Source organism: Nipponia nippon, unplaced genomic scaffold (assembly GCF_047370975.1).
Source record: "Nipponia nippon isolate SJK-2023a ecotype South Korea unplaced genomic scaffold, ASM4737097v1 scaffold_7, whole genome shotgun sequence".
Lineage (NCBI taxonomy): Eukaryota > Metazoa > Chordata > Aves > Pelecaniformes > Threskiornithidae > Nipponia > Nipponia nippon.
The window spans coordinates 22,678,947-22,692,317 of record NW_028262391.1 but is presented as its reverse complement, the minus strand read 5'-3'; the positions used below and the strand labels follow the sequence as shown (position 1 = coordinate 22,692,317).

The window sequence follows — 13,371 nt, the reverse complement described above, 5'->3', positions numbered from 1 at the left end:
GTTTATTTACTGACAGAGTGATGAAGTGTTTCAAGAAGAAGCAAAAATCACCAGACTCTCAAAAGCCTGAAGAGCCTAGGTGACAGCTGGTTTTCATAAAGCACCAAACAGTAGACAGGGGCATAGATGTCTTGCCAAAAAGGTCTTGCAAGACTTTACTTGGTAAGTCACAAGTCTATGTTCTTCCTTTTAAAGAACTTCTACCCCAGACATACTGTCCCATTGCAAACATCATTTCTGAAAGAAGACGAGTAAGAAACACGCACTTACAATGAAAAGAAATAAAAAGAGAAGTCTAAGAAAACAACACCTGTAAAATTTACCATCCAGCCATGCTTCAGAAGTGACTGAAGTCCTTAGATTATTTACAGTGGCCAATACCATGTAAAGTGTTTTCTGCATATATTAGATAAAGAAACGAAACAACACCTGTGTTATGTGAAAGCTTTCTTTCCAAAAAAAGAAGTAAAAAATTGATTTTCAAATCCATGTGACAATTAAATTACTGTATAAAAACATTGTTTTCTGGTGGCTGGTCCCACATGGGTACATGTGCACACCTGAGCATAAAACAACCACCTCTTTGCACCTAATTTTAATCTTTAAAATCAAAATTAAATAAACATAAGCCCCCAGGCCCCTTATATCATGCTTACAGGAGTATTTAGAACGATTCACAGGAGCTTCTTGTCACTGAAACAGTACCGCAACTTGAAAATTACCCCACGTGAAGTCAGCTTGAACAATCCCCCTTACTTCTTTGCAAATCATATAAAAAGAATCTGCAAGTTTAAACAGTAATTACATTTAACTTGATGCTTGCCGTTTCCATTATTGCAGAAGCACTCATAGGTTGTTTCAAAGGTATGATGGCAAATTTTGCCCACTGAAGCAAGATCAGTTCTTGATTCCATGCTGACAATCCTGAGGCAAATGAAATACTGATGCTAATATACACACAGGGAAGCAACAGGGAGTAAATGTCACCAGGTAAGTAAGCTTTCCTAGGGGGACACAGGCTCAGGGATTGGGTAATTCCTTTTAAAAAGGTACTTGATTATTTGAGCTTGAAAGAAGGATATGAGAAGGGAAAATGTCAGATGTTCAAAGGGAACCCCAGCGATTTCTGTATGAGATTTAGCTCTACATGCGTTTGAAAATTTCCTCTTTAAAGCACAAGACAATTGCCATGTTCCTGTCAGGGTGCTGAGGGGAGATGGCCAGGGAAGTCCTCAGTGCATCCTCCTCTATCACTTCCTGATCACATGAGAAACTAAACTTGGCAGAGAAGTTTACCTGGCAAATCACCAAGAGATTATAAACACCAAAGTGACTCACTTGGCAAGCCACAGACAAACATTCTTCCTAACGTGCCCCAAACTGTAACATAAATAGGCTGCTAATAGATAGATTGGTAATTCAGAGGAGTAAAATGCATCATTGTAAGTACTTTGATACACACACAACTGTGCCTTTCCTCTGGGATGTGCTTAGAAGTGCTTAGGTTTGAAACTGTATCTTAAAATATTAGGCCTTTCTTCATATATGGACATTACCACGTAATTTAATTATATAATGCAACACGTTGCCAAATAACTTTGCATGGACATAGGACTGAACAAAAATGTAAAAATCTTACAGTTACTGATGCATTCAAGATGCAGCAGTTCTTAAGCAGCATTAGCTCAAAAGCTACCTGTCATCAAATACTTTCTCCCACCCACTGTAACATATTACACACTCTTGCATTCTAATTCTGTGTAGCTGGTAGCTGTTCTCAGCTTCTGTTACAAGGCCAACTATAGCCACGCTAATCTCATTCAAGTATCAGTGGACTTGAACAAGTAAATGCAAAAAAAGTCAACATTTAATAATTTCTACCAGTACAGCAATAAAGATGTAACCCTGTGCTGGCTGTGATCTAACAGCTCTGATTGCTGGTGTTTAGTAGTAGCTGACATGAAGACTTTATATGAGGAGGCAGTGAGGGGTTGCAACGCATGCCTTCTGCTCACAACCCATGCAACGATAACGTGAGCTCTACAGGGAGCGACTCATGCAGAAAGTCCTTCCCTTCTGGCAGCTCACAAGGGTCCTGCTAGCTGCTTGCAGGAGGAACCTGTCTCAAAGCCAAGACTATCTATTCCCTTTTCTTTTGTGCATCCTGTCCATTTACACCAAGCAGATGGCAGAGACCCACACTGAGGCAAGGAACGACAGCAAAAGCATCACCTTGTCCTTCACCCTGCCAGAAGCTGCTGTTGGAGGAGCACAGCCTACCAGGGCCCAGCCTGTCTCCACTGACAAACATCCCTCCCTACTACCACAGGTAATATCATACTTCCAGTGCAGAAGCCTCGGAAACATCACACTCGCACCATTCCTGTCAGGATCTCCAGGCAGCTTCTCCCCACGGAGCTACACGGTTATCACACACCAGCAGTTGCTGGGAAAGCCGAGCACAATGCTCACAAGGGGAAGCGGAGTGACTATCAATTCACCTGGCAAAAGTACCCCAAACTGGCTTCCTGTCTGCAGGCCTGGATGGCTACACCACACAGAAGTAGTAAAAGTTGTGGGTCAACGTGAAAGGACGGAAGATTATTCCTTTCCTTCAATCCATTTACAGAAATGTTTGGTTGTAAAACCATCTCCTTAATTAATAAAAACTTGCCAAAGCACAGCACAGTCATTCAACTCCTGTGACTTTTTGTAATCATACTACTTAGAAAAACTTGAGATTTCCTTGCCTGTGTCTTCTCACGAGACACATAAATATTCTGAAATTAAAAGAACATGCATTTTCACTGTATAGTTTTGCTTTGAATTTTTTGCCAAACTTTGGTCTTCCAGTAATTTCAAACCACTACAGGAGTTAGGAAATAAGAAAATATTTCAAATCTGGCTTACTATACGTGACCTCTCCATTATACCTGTTTAGCGACTACAACTGAAACACTACATTTCATCACTTAGCCCTGTGATATAAGGTATTGTGTGGAAAAGAAAATAGTGTTTTCATGGGAGGAGGAGAACCACACATTAGTACACTCCTCAGTGGCAACTGGAAATCTCTGGTTGAGAAAACTGTTAGTTTTTGCAACCTAAATTATTTCTGTCTCACAGTTTCACATTCATGACACGCTTTGTCAGGATATGATGACTAGATTAAACGTACTGTACAAGAACAAGCCAACTCCAAACAGGAAAAGTGTGTCAACGTCGCTTAGCAGTGTCCTCATGCAGACTGCCAAAATATTTAGGGAAATTATTCATAACAAAAACACAAACTATACTTACCAGAGAAAGGCTTGCTGGGACATCACTTTGCTGTAATTAAATAGGGTGCATTTTTTAACAATTCAGTATGTTGGCATCAGTAGAACATCACTGCTGATAAAAGAAACATGCTTTCTGCAAAGTCAGCTTTCAGCATTCATAGTTATATTTCCCTCTGGATTATCACGAACTAGATGTGCAGAAAGCTTGAAAAACATGCATAAGAAATGACACCACATAAACACAATTCAAAACTCCAGTAAGAATGTGCTAGGGCTTAGGTTAATTCTGCTAAATTGACGCTTACCAAAAAACTGAGAAGCTAGGTGAGTCCCAGCTAACAATACTGACTGGTGAAATTGTCTATCAGAAAAAGCAGGGAAGGTGATCCCTCCGTCTACCAGCATTTCAGACTTCTACACAGCAGTTCCCACTCTTTTTGCTATTGACCCTCAGTGGGTTTTTTCCTTTCTGCAGGGAGACCTCGCTTCCACCTCCCCCGCCGACCTGGGCTTTGTCTCCAGCAAGCAAGGACACCTGAACGCTACGAGAGTTGCGGAGCAGGCTCTGAACCAAGGCCTCTTCTCCGTGGGCACCAGAATTGTTTGTTCCCCAGATGCCTGACCAGAACTGATGTCCTAAGTGTTTGAGTACTCTGAATCTAACCCTGGTCCTAACTTCTCTACAGGAGGAATAGGAAGGAGAATAACACCAGCTCTGCTGTGCTGGGCAAGTTGATGAAGAAGGGTTTATAAGTTCAAGAACAACGACTTTTACCTCCACCCAGACAATGTGAAGGCATGAGGCCCAGTGTCTATCAACTATGTTCCCAGCGTGCAAACAGCTACGTAACCGTGACAACATTGTTTTGAGGGTGACAATGAATTAAGCACATTTTTGGCACCCTAAAAAGATTGGCCAGCTTGGATTCAACTATAGATCCTGGTATCCAACATTGTTGATTTATTGCCCATTTTGAACAATGTTGGCTTTGTCAAACTGGGAATATACAGTAACAATGCAATCAGCAAAAAATGCTTGGAAACGCTAAACTATCCTGTGCTACAGATAAAATTTTATGCTGCATGCACACTTAGCAAATGACATCTAAACATGTGGGATGAACAATGCAGCAGTAAGTCATGACTTCTTCAATTCCTGAAAGGAAAGCAAATCCAGAAAATCCCAAGGACATTCCTCCATTAAGGGGAACTTGTTTTGTAATGTTACAAAAATGTAATTGTTTCAAAATTCAAGATAAGCTTGTTATTAAAATAGACTGCGCATTTAGCCACTTGGAATTAGAATAATCTGAAATACCACACCATCTGTACCACCAGAGTTAGAAGCAGTTTAGTCATATGACGAAGAATTCAGAAAGAATCTTGAGTAGCTATGAATACGGCGGAATGTATATTTTAAAATACTTCCATCTACTGTACTTTGGAACTGAGCTGATCTGCGGTTTTGGGTTGATTTTATGCCTTCCATCTCTCTGCATGTGTTTCTGGAATTTGCCTCTCTGGTACCAAAAGTCGGTTTTAAATGCAAACATTTATATTCTGAAGAAACACGAAAGATGACAAAAACCCACTTCTATTCTGTAAACAAGTTTTTTGCATAATGACTTCTCAGTTAGAATACAGCAATGTAATTTGAAAAACAAATATAGTAACATAATAGAATAAAAATTACTTTTTTTACTATGCACATACCTTTTAAAACAGCAACATTCCAGTTCTAAAGTTACTGAAAGGAAACATTTACTTTCTTTTCAGGGTATGTAACAGGAATACCCATGTGATTCCACAATTACCATAAGCTTACAGACGTTCAAGCTGCTACATCACTTCTACCACCCCTTCCTATTCAATCTTCCCTTTTGTCTTGCAGCCACCTGCATTCAAATGGCCTTGAGATGGGTCTGCCTCAGAAAACTGAAGTGGGTAAAATCTAGTATTTTATTTTGCCAGGTCATTTTCAGGTGGATAAGCCCTTTGATCTGGCACATCAGACAGTCATGTAAACACTTGCTCTGGTATAAGGAAAGGGAGAGAAAAAACCAAAAAACTGAAAGGCAGAACCATCTATTTAAGCAGCAGCCCAAATTGTGGAGCAAATTTCCACAGTCACTTCAAGCTGCCCTAAGGAGCACAGCTGAACTTCATGTCTAAATTCAGTACAGTCATGAGCTTCTGCTTACATCTTCCTCACCCTTCTGGCACAAAATCATGCACCTTTCATCCTTCAGCCACCCCTCTGCTACAGCAAATACCTTCCTGTCTTTCCTGAATGCCTGACGTAGCCATTTTGAATATTCAAGTGTCAGGGTTATATTAGAAGGGCAAATTAACACATGAAAAAGGCTTAACACTAAATTAAGAATTATGTTTTCAGCTCTACTTTGCATTTTACAGGATCATTTGCCATTTTACATTTCTACTCGGCCATGCTTCACCAAATAACTAATACCAATAGGTGTCAGACCACGTGAGATTTAAAGCCCAAAGAGTAATTAAGTTTTAATATTGCAATTTCTCTCCAGTCATTACTACTTTTCACCAGCCTAACACTTTCTAAACAATTTATTTTACTCTTGCCTCTACAGCTTTGTAGAGGATCAATACCCCCTACAGCTTCAATTTCAAAAACAGAGCATTCATTAAACGATGACCACAATGAAACAATACCTTCCCACTACCTTTCTTTTGCTGTAATGTACAGTGGAGCCAGTTGGCCTTCAAAATGAAAGAAAAGTTAGAAAATCATAGATGAGAAAGAGACTCCTGGAAAGCATCATTCCTTATTTCTAGACAGCAGCAAATCCCAGGGGACGTGCCAGGGGTGATCCCTGAGCGGACTGAGAGGAGGTCCCAAGATAGTAGAAAGTGACAATCAGACAGATGAGAGCTCCTCTAGCTTAACACAATTGTTCACCAGAACTTTATTGCTACTGCAGAAACTGTAATAACATGCTCTGATGAAAATTTGGCCCTTAGCTCAAGGTTCAGTCATAGTATTACATGTGTCAATGGATTCCAAGCCTGGTGAGTCTTCATAAGTCATGATGGAGCCTAGGTCTACAACTGGTTTTCTAGGGGCAGTATCATGATGAGGATGGGGGTGAGGAGGAACACCCACTAAAAGCAGCTCTTCTTTTTTAATCACAAGGCTGCTGTAGATTTACCAGACTCTACAAGAGATGGCTCCACTCTCACAGTGCCTATATGTTTTGCAGTCAACAGATGAGTTGAGTGCTTACCCTCTCTACCTTTCTGTCTACAAAAAGACATTCACTAACAGGTTAAAATTTGCAATGCTCTTGGAATGGCCGAGATACTTTTGTCATCTTCTTTTGCTTTCAAGCCTTACTTTGTTTAATTCTCAACTGAATTGAAGCAGCAACATACAAACAATACCTGTCAGATGCTCTCACCATTGGTGGGCCAGAAGCAAACCCATCAGATGCTCCAGCTGAAGCAGCCCATTTAGAGGCAGTTCCCGATCTGACCTGGATGGCTTTAATATTTCCAACAGTGCTGCCAAACTCCAGTGACAAAAACATATTGTGCCTCTGGCCAAACACAACAGACAACAGTTGAAGATATTCTCCCCCCTGCAGCAAGCTGAACGGACCCAGAAGAAGATGACGCCCAAAAAGGCTGTCTCGGACAAATCGCGGGTGATCTGTTGTAGGGGAGCCATGAACGCACACAGGGCTCGGGCCCATTCCCTCTACTCAGGATTGCAGTGGGAGAGGGGGAGGGCAGGGTTGGAGGGAACCCAGTCATTGTACTTGCACAAACATGTAGAAGATGAATACACCAGAACAAGTTCAATCCTGAACAAAAGCGTATTCTTTTGTTTAATAGGAAAATAGGCTTACACAATCACACCATCTGCATCCCTCCTAACCCTTCCCCCTTAACTATTTCAGTCAATAGCCACCATCAGCCAAATTTGACACTACAGCAGCAGGCTCAAAGATAACTATGTTTCTACAGGAAGGGCAGCTGGGGAGGGGACAGACATCTTGGAAGCGACCCCACAGAAGATCAGGCTGGGCTGCGAGTTCACATCTTGCCAAGGAACCCAGAAGAGAATGAGCTCACTTCAAAGCTGTAACTGCAGGCAAAGTGTCCTGAAGATTTCAGGTTAAGTCAGCCACAGGACACAAATCCAGGAAGCAACACTTCATTAGTCCTGCAGTTTCTAAAGTGACTTCTTTTAAAGAACAGAAATTAAGTAAACAGACTTCATATATCTTAAGGAAGCATCATCACAAATTCAGATTATGTGGATGATTTTGTATGTCCCAGGTAAGGTGACAAATGAAGTTCCATACAGCTTTTGAGCGCTAACAAAAAGACAAAACAACTTCCTGTTAAATAAATGTTTTGTCAAAAAAAACTCAACGCATTTTTTAAGCGACAGCAATGAATTTCATCTGTCTTAAACACACTCCTCTGCTAAAGCCCATCTGTCAGTAGAGAACAATTGCATAGACAAATGAGGATGATGGAGAAACTAATATCATGGAAACAAACCACCTGAGCTCCAAGCAACAAAATTGATTTTCCTTATGCACATAAAAGCTTTCCCATTTTACAGAGTAGTATTTTCGTTTGTGTTTGCTATTAATGTAGGAAATAGGGCACTTGGTAATGTGGGAGAGGCTGGGAAAGGCCACAGAGATTTAAAGAGTTAAAGATTTACAGCCAGTTATGTCCCCATGTCAGGAGTCTGCCACTCCTCCTGAAGACACAAGGGACACCTTGGTGAGAACCCAGGATGGGTCTCACAGTGGTGAAGGCTATGTGGAATGTTATTTTCTTTCTGGATCTTTCATAGTCCTAGAGCCAGATTAAGCAAAAAGGCTGCCTTTTCAAACAAATACTATTCTACAGAGGAAAAGTATCCCAGGCTGTTTCCAGTGTTAAAATCAGAGAGGGCCTCCAACTAGGAAAAGCCATGGTGAAAGACGTTGCTACTCTGAGTAGCATTTACATCTCTTTACTACTGACCTAGCAGTGTACATCCTAGAAGAATTTCATGTTACAAGTGCCAACAATTCCAGGTATTTTTGACCCCAGGAAAGTACTTTAAAAACCCACACTAGACTTCCTAGTAGAGGTATGGATAAAAATAAATCAGCTTTGTGCCTACCTACAGGAGTCTCAACACAGACTATGATCTGTAAGCTCAAAAGCAAGGTCTGTATTTCTCAAAATAACTTCACACTGAAGTTCCCACTGCTAAGCAGTCTTCCATGGAGAATTTTCTTTCAAGCGGCATTTTGTTTGTAACAATTAATTACTAATCATATTTCATTCTTTAATGCATTGGGGGAAAAGGAGGAGAAAAAAAGATTGAAGATTATTTGGAAGAAAATTGTACCAGGATACAAGTTTTGATGGGAATAAAAAGATATTAGTACTCAATCTCTAGGCGTACTGTCACCAAAAAAAAAAAAAAAACAAAAAACAAACCAAAAACTAGCATCGCATTCTGTAAGTCTTGTGAAAGCTATATAAAAATGAACATGCTCCGATTAATCTTTGCACAAAAAAAGTAATATTTGATATTATTGCAAAGAATCTTCAAGACACCCTCTGAATTTGCCAGACACTGATTCTCCAATAACTCAGGCAGGCCTCTGCTTTGCTCTGAAAAAAAATACGCTCAGTCTGAATTTGGATCAGCAGCACTATACACAGAGAGAAAGCACATCAGTAAATACAAGCCGAGCTCTATCAACAGGTATAATGTAAAAAATTGTTCAGAGTTTCTAATCCTGGAAAACCAAGTGAAACCTTAGATTGCATTGGGATATAAAGACCACCTTGATTTCCAGCATAATAAAGAATAAAAGTAACATTTAGAAATGTCTTTAAAAGGAAGGGACTACCTCTGGGTGGGGGGGAATCATTTGCCCACTGAGTAATAAAACCATAACAACTCAACATGGCCTGCATTCCCACATAAATACTGGGAAAGGGATTCTTTTTTTCAACTTTATCAAAGGTAGACTTGGTTTTGTTTACCACATCCTCAAGAACAGCACAGGCAGGATAGAATTGAGTTGATTAATACAAACATCCTTCCAGAATCATTTGACATCTAACCAAGGTATTCACATCAGCATAAATGCAAATTTGCACTTTCAAGCAAACTATGGTTTACTGTTGCGAAAGACTTGGAAGTCACATACGATCTGCCCTACTCTGTTGAATGTAAAACCACGTTGGATACTGCACAAACACTACCAATTGCTTCAGTAGAGGAAAGCAAGCCCTTTGGCCAACAGGTTAAGAAAAAAGAGTACCTAAAGATACTAGAAATCTGAGGGGGGTTAAGTTTCAACCAGTCTTTCAAAAGACAAACTGACGTATACTTTTCCCAGAAGCACTGCACAGACACGGAAATTGCTACCAGAATCACAGGATCAAGAGCAGTTGTGCATTTTTCTATTTATCGTTAACTCTGTTATAGCTTACAGTAAAGACAGATCAAAAACAGAACCAAGTTTGAAGAAAGTAATTTACACAGTACAGAAGTTGAAGTGTTAAAATCCAGAAGTCTACCAATGCTTCTAACTACCTGAAGAATCTCTCTCATGAACAGTGATCTTCCCCCACAGTGAGGGAAGGAATGAAAAACAGGTATTTTCAATTCCCCTGAATGTCATCTTCATCACAGATTTATGGCAAAGGGCTTTCTGTTACAATCGTGGTCTTTCCAGTCTCCCTCTCCTTTCCACCCCTTCCCCTCCTCCTTTCCCTGCACATCCCATCGTCAGCTTCTTTAATACTGGGAAACCACATGTGACTTGCTTAATCACACAGCCTTCCTGATGGACTTAAATCTGCTCTCATATTAGGACTCAACTACTCACAAAAAGCTGAAACATCCCCAAAATAATTACAATTAGGCAAGACTGGTTTATAAAAGCTAACTGGCTTTCATTAGTCATCGAGACACAAGATTCTACACCAAACTCATCTCATCCCATAAAAGAAGGAAAGACTTTACTTGTGTGTCCCTGTTGGGTCTTCTCTTCTTCTTAAGAATTAAGGTTTTGACTCTCCCCCACTTTCAGAGCTCTTTTCCACGTGAGTCTTCTTGACCTCACTTCAGAGACTTCATCATCACAACTAGCTGCTAGTGGATGCTGCTCCTATTTTCTCCACAGGCACCGGCCCACTCCAATTCCTATAAGACCACTTGTTACCAAATTATAAAAAAATCAGCTGCAAATATTAACCAGATCCCACAGGTGGGATTCATCTAACTAAACTTAGATTCTATGATGCAGATGAGCTCATCACTGGGATAAAATTAAGGCCTGTAAATGCCCATTTTGTAATGGACATAAAAGTAAATCTTCTTTAAAATTAGAGGAGAAAGAAGAAGAAGGAATCCATCTCATACACCTCCAGAACCAACATAACTCATTTAATGTTCCCCTCATAACCAACATTGAGAAAGGGGGAGAAACCAATGCATATATAGGACCACCAAAAAATACTCGGACATTCTTCTCATATTTTAGTATCTTTTTAAGACATTTACCACCAACTCCACAGCAAAGGTTCTTAAGGCTAGTGCAGCCCACCTGGCACTGCTGGAAAGAGAATGATCATACCAGCACACTCAACCACCACTTTTCATCAGGTAGCAGATACCTGGTTCAATCCCAATCTACAGACTCACCAGTAATTATCGAAATGTTTATGTCATGATTTTGATTAGCACAGTATAATCAAGGAGAGGAGAAAAGGTAGCAGTAGAGTGAGGGTCTTCTCTGAAATTCTGGAGAGAAAAAAAAAACAGTTATAAACACAGACGCCCATTTCCAAAGCTACTGCATGGATTTAAAGACAATCTATTGGACACACTGCTACTTCTAATACTGAAAAAATACTTGTATTTATTCAGAAATCTGTTCAAAATAATCTGTGGCCATGTACCAGTGGAACCGAGGGCATATTCCTGCTGGGAGGGCAAGCCAGAACCAGATGGACAGACCTATAATTTGGAAATCAACAATTTGTTGGGCCAGCAGCTGAAAACATGGAAGATGAGCCACACAGAGCTCCAGGGTACCACAATACCCAAAAGTCAACCCTAGGTTTGCACTGCAATAGTTATTAATGGGCAAGTTCTCTAGTACCGTCAGGTTTCATCTCAGGCTACTTTCCTGTGCTCTGAAAAATAGAGGACACTATAACATAACCACCTTTCTCACCAGAAAGGGAGAAAACATCCTCGAGGAAAGCAAACAGAGAGAGACGGACAGGAACCCTGTGCTACCACCTAACTTCCCTATCTAACATCCCTATCCCTATTCCCTAACACTGTGAAGATAAAGCCTTTGGGTAGGAAAGAGGATGTACCAGGTTACCTGCTAAGGACACTGGTGGTACAACTAGGAGGTTTAATGATATTCCAAAGTGGTCCCTGAGAGCAACTCCCTTGGCTTGGGAACCACTGCCTTAAAATGGTGGTCAGAAGAATACAAGAGCAGCCACTTGACCAGCGAGTGTAGGAGGAAAAACATTTGGTGAGCTGCGCCACAGCTGCAGCCAACACAGACGCCCAAGAGCAATGAGAAAATGCACCTTCAAATGCTGTAACTGGAACATGGCACACAGCGATCCTGAACAAAGAATCCCATGTATAAAATCTTCTCAGTCACTGCTTTGGCCAGGCTCTACCATAGATATACCAGCTACCTAGCTGAGGTATCAGAGGATGGAATTCGGAGCTCACTTTGCACTACAAAACACAGCTCTGAAGTAGAGTAAAAGGGGGGGGGGGGGGGGGGGGAGGGCAAGGGCATGCTCTTCTATGTTGAGGAAGGATTCATAGTGATCTAAGCAGGGGGGAACTTTCAATACCAATAAAAAAATAAGGTAGTCTCCATTCGATTGCACTGTACAGAAATCACTATGATTTATAACTTCTGCCTAGATCCAATTGCAGAGAGGAAAAAACCCACCCCTGTGTGTGCCTCTCATACTAAGCATACACCATCTCATGTCTCTGCAAGACACAGGAGCAACCAAGGCTGCCTGCTTTACACAGACAAAACAGTAAAGGAATTAATTCTTAAGGAAATGGGAAAATACTACATGGGAGAACTTCCAGGTCACAAATTCTACTTATTCAAGCTAAACTGCTTACTCGAGTTAATTGAAGGAATTAGGAAAGCATCTGGAGAAGAACACATTCACCAACCAGTCTCTAGCCATTCCTGATCTTGTGTTACTTTTTCTGGGCACAAGTTTCCCTGCTGGCACACTACAATCTATCATCAGCCATTACACTGATCACCATCCAGTAGTTTTGCTAAGTACAAGCATGAAATTTAAACCTACTTTTGTTATTTATTTACAAGCTATTCACATACGAGATATGAAGCAACTATATAATGCTTCATGTTAACACGAGAAGCGTAGCTGAATATTAGAGTTATATATTAAAAATGACCAATAGAAGTAGTAATTCCCTTCACAAAAAAATTGTTTACTGAATTTTTGTTTGGTAAGATGAGCAGGACAGAAGCTTACATTCTTTAAAAATACAACTGATTAATATACAGTGGGCGAACAGGTAAGAACTCACAAGAATGACAAGTTTTAAGTATCAGTCCCATAAATACAAAATTCAATTAAAATGTCATTCTAGAAAACACTGAGAACAGAGCTGGGACTCTTACAAAACAATGATTTTTCTTCCCTGCTATTAAGGCAGAGTGATTAAAATGAAAGATAATCCCCTTTATTTCAAAAGCTAATTATTACATGTAATAAAAAATTCTTCTTGCACCATGAGACCTAAACGCAAGAACTGAATTCTCCCAAGACCATCAACGCACACATCTTTGCTGTAATACAGTAACTGCTTGAATTTTCCCTTACAATTATATTTATACAATAGACTATCAGGCTCAGCTTTGATTTCAGCATACCACATTTCTTACCACTTAGAAAACCAAACACAGAACAGCTGTGGAAGCAGAAACCACTATATGCAAATATTTAGACCAAAAAAAGTACAAGCAGAAAATCCATTGTGAAGACCACTTCA

General features: G+C 40.3%; 1 protein-coding gene across 8 annotated transcripts in view; it reads right to left on the bottom strand.

The window, feature by feature from the left end:
• The window catches only part of SPSB4 (splA/ryanodine receptor domain and SOCS box containing 4), a 186,003-nt gene that overhangs the window by 72,276 nt on the left and 100,356 nt on the right, over positions 1-13,371 (bottom strand). The window contains exon 1 of one of the 8 annotated variants that reach the window (XM_087738452.1): positions 10,993-11,017. The exons of 5 other annotated variants lie outside the window; for them this stretch is intronic. The gene's annotated coding sequence lies outside the window, so the exon portion shown is untranslated. Of the gene's footprint in view, positions 1-656; positions 684-10,311; positions 10,489-10,992; positions 11,018-13,371 lie in introns of those variants that run through there. 2 more of the 8 variants (XM_087738451.1, XM_087738454.1) reach the window with 2 other exon arrangements.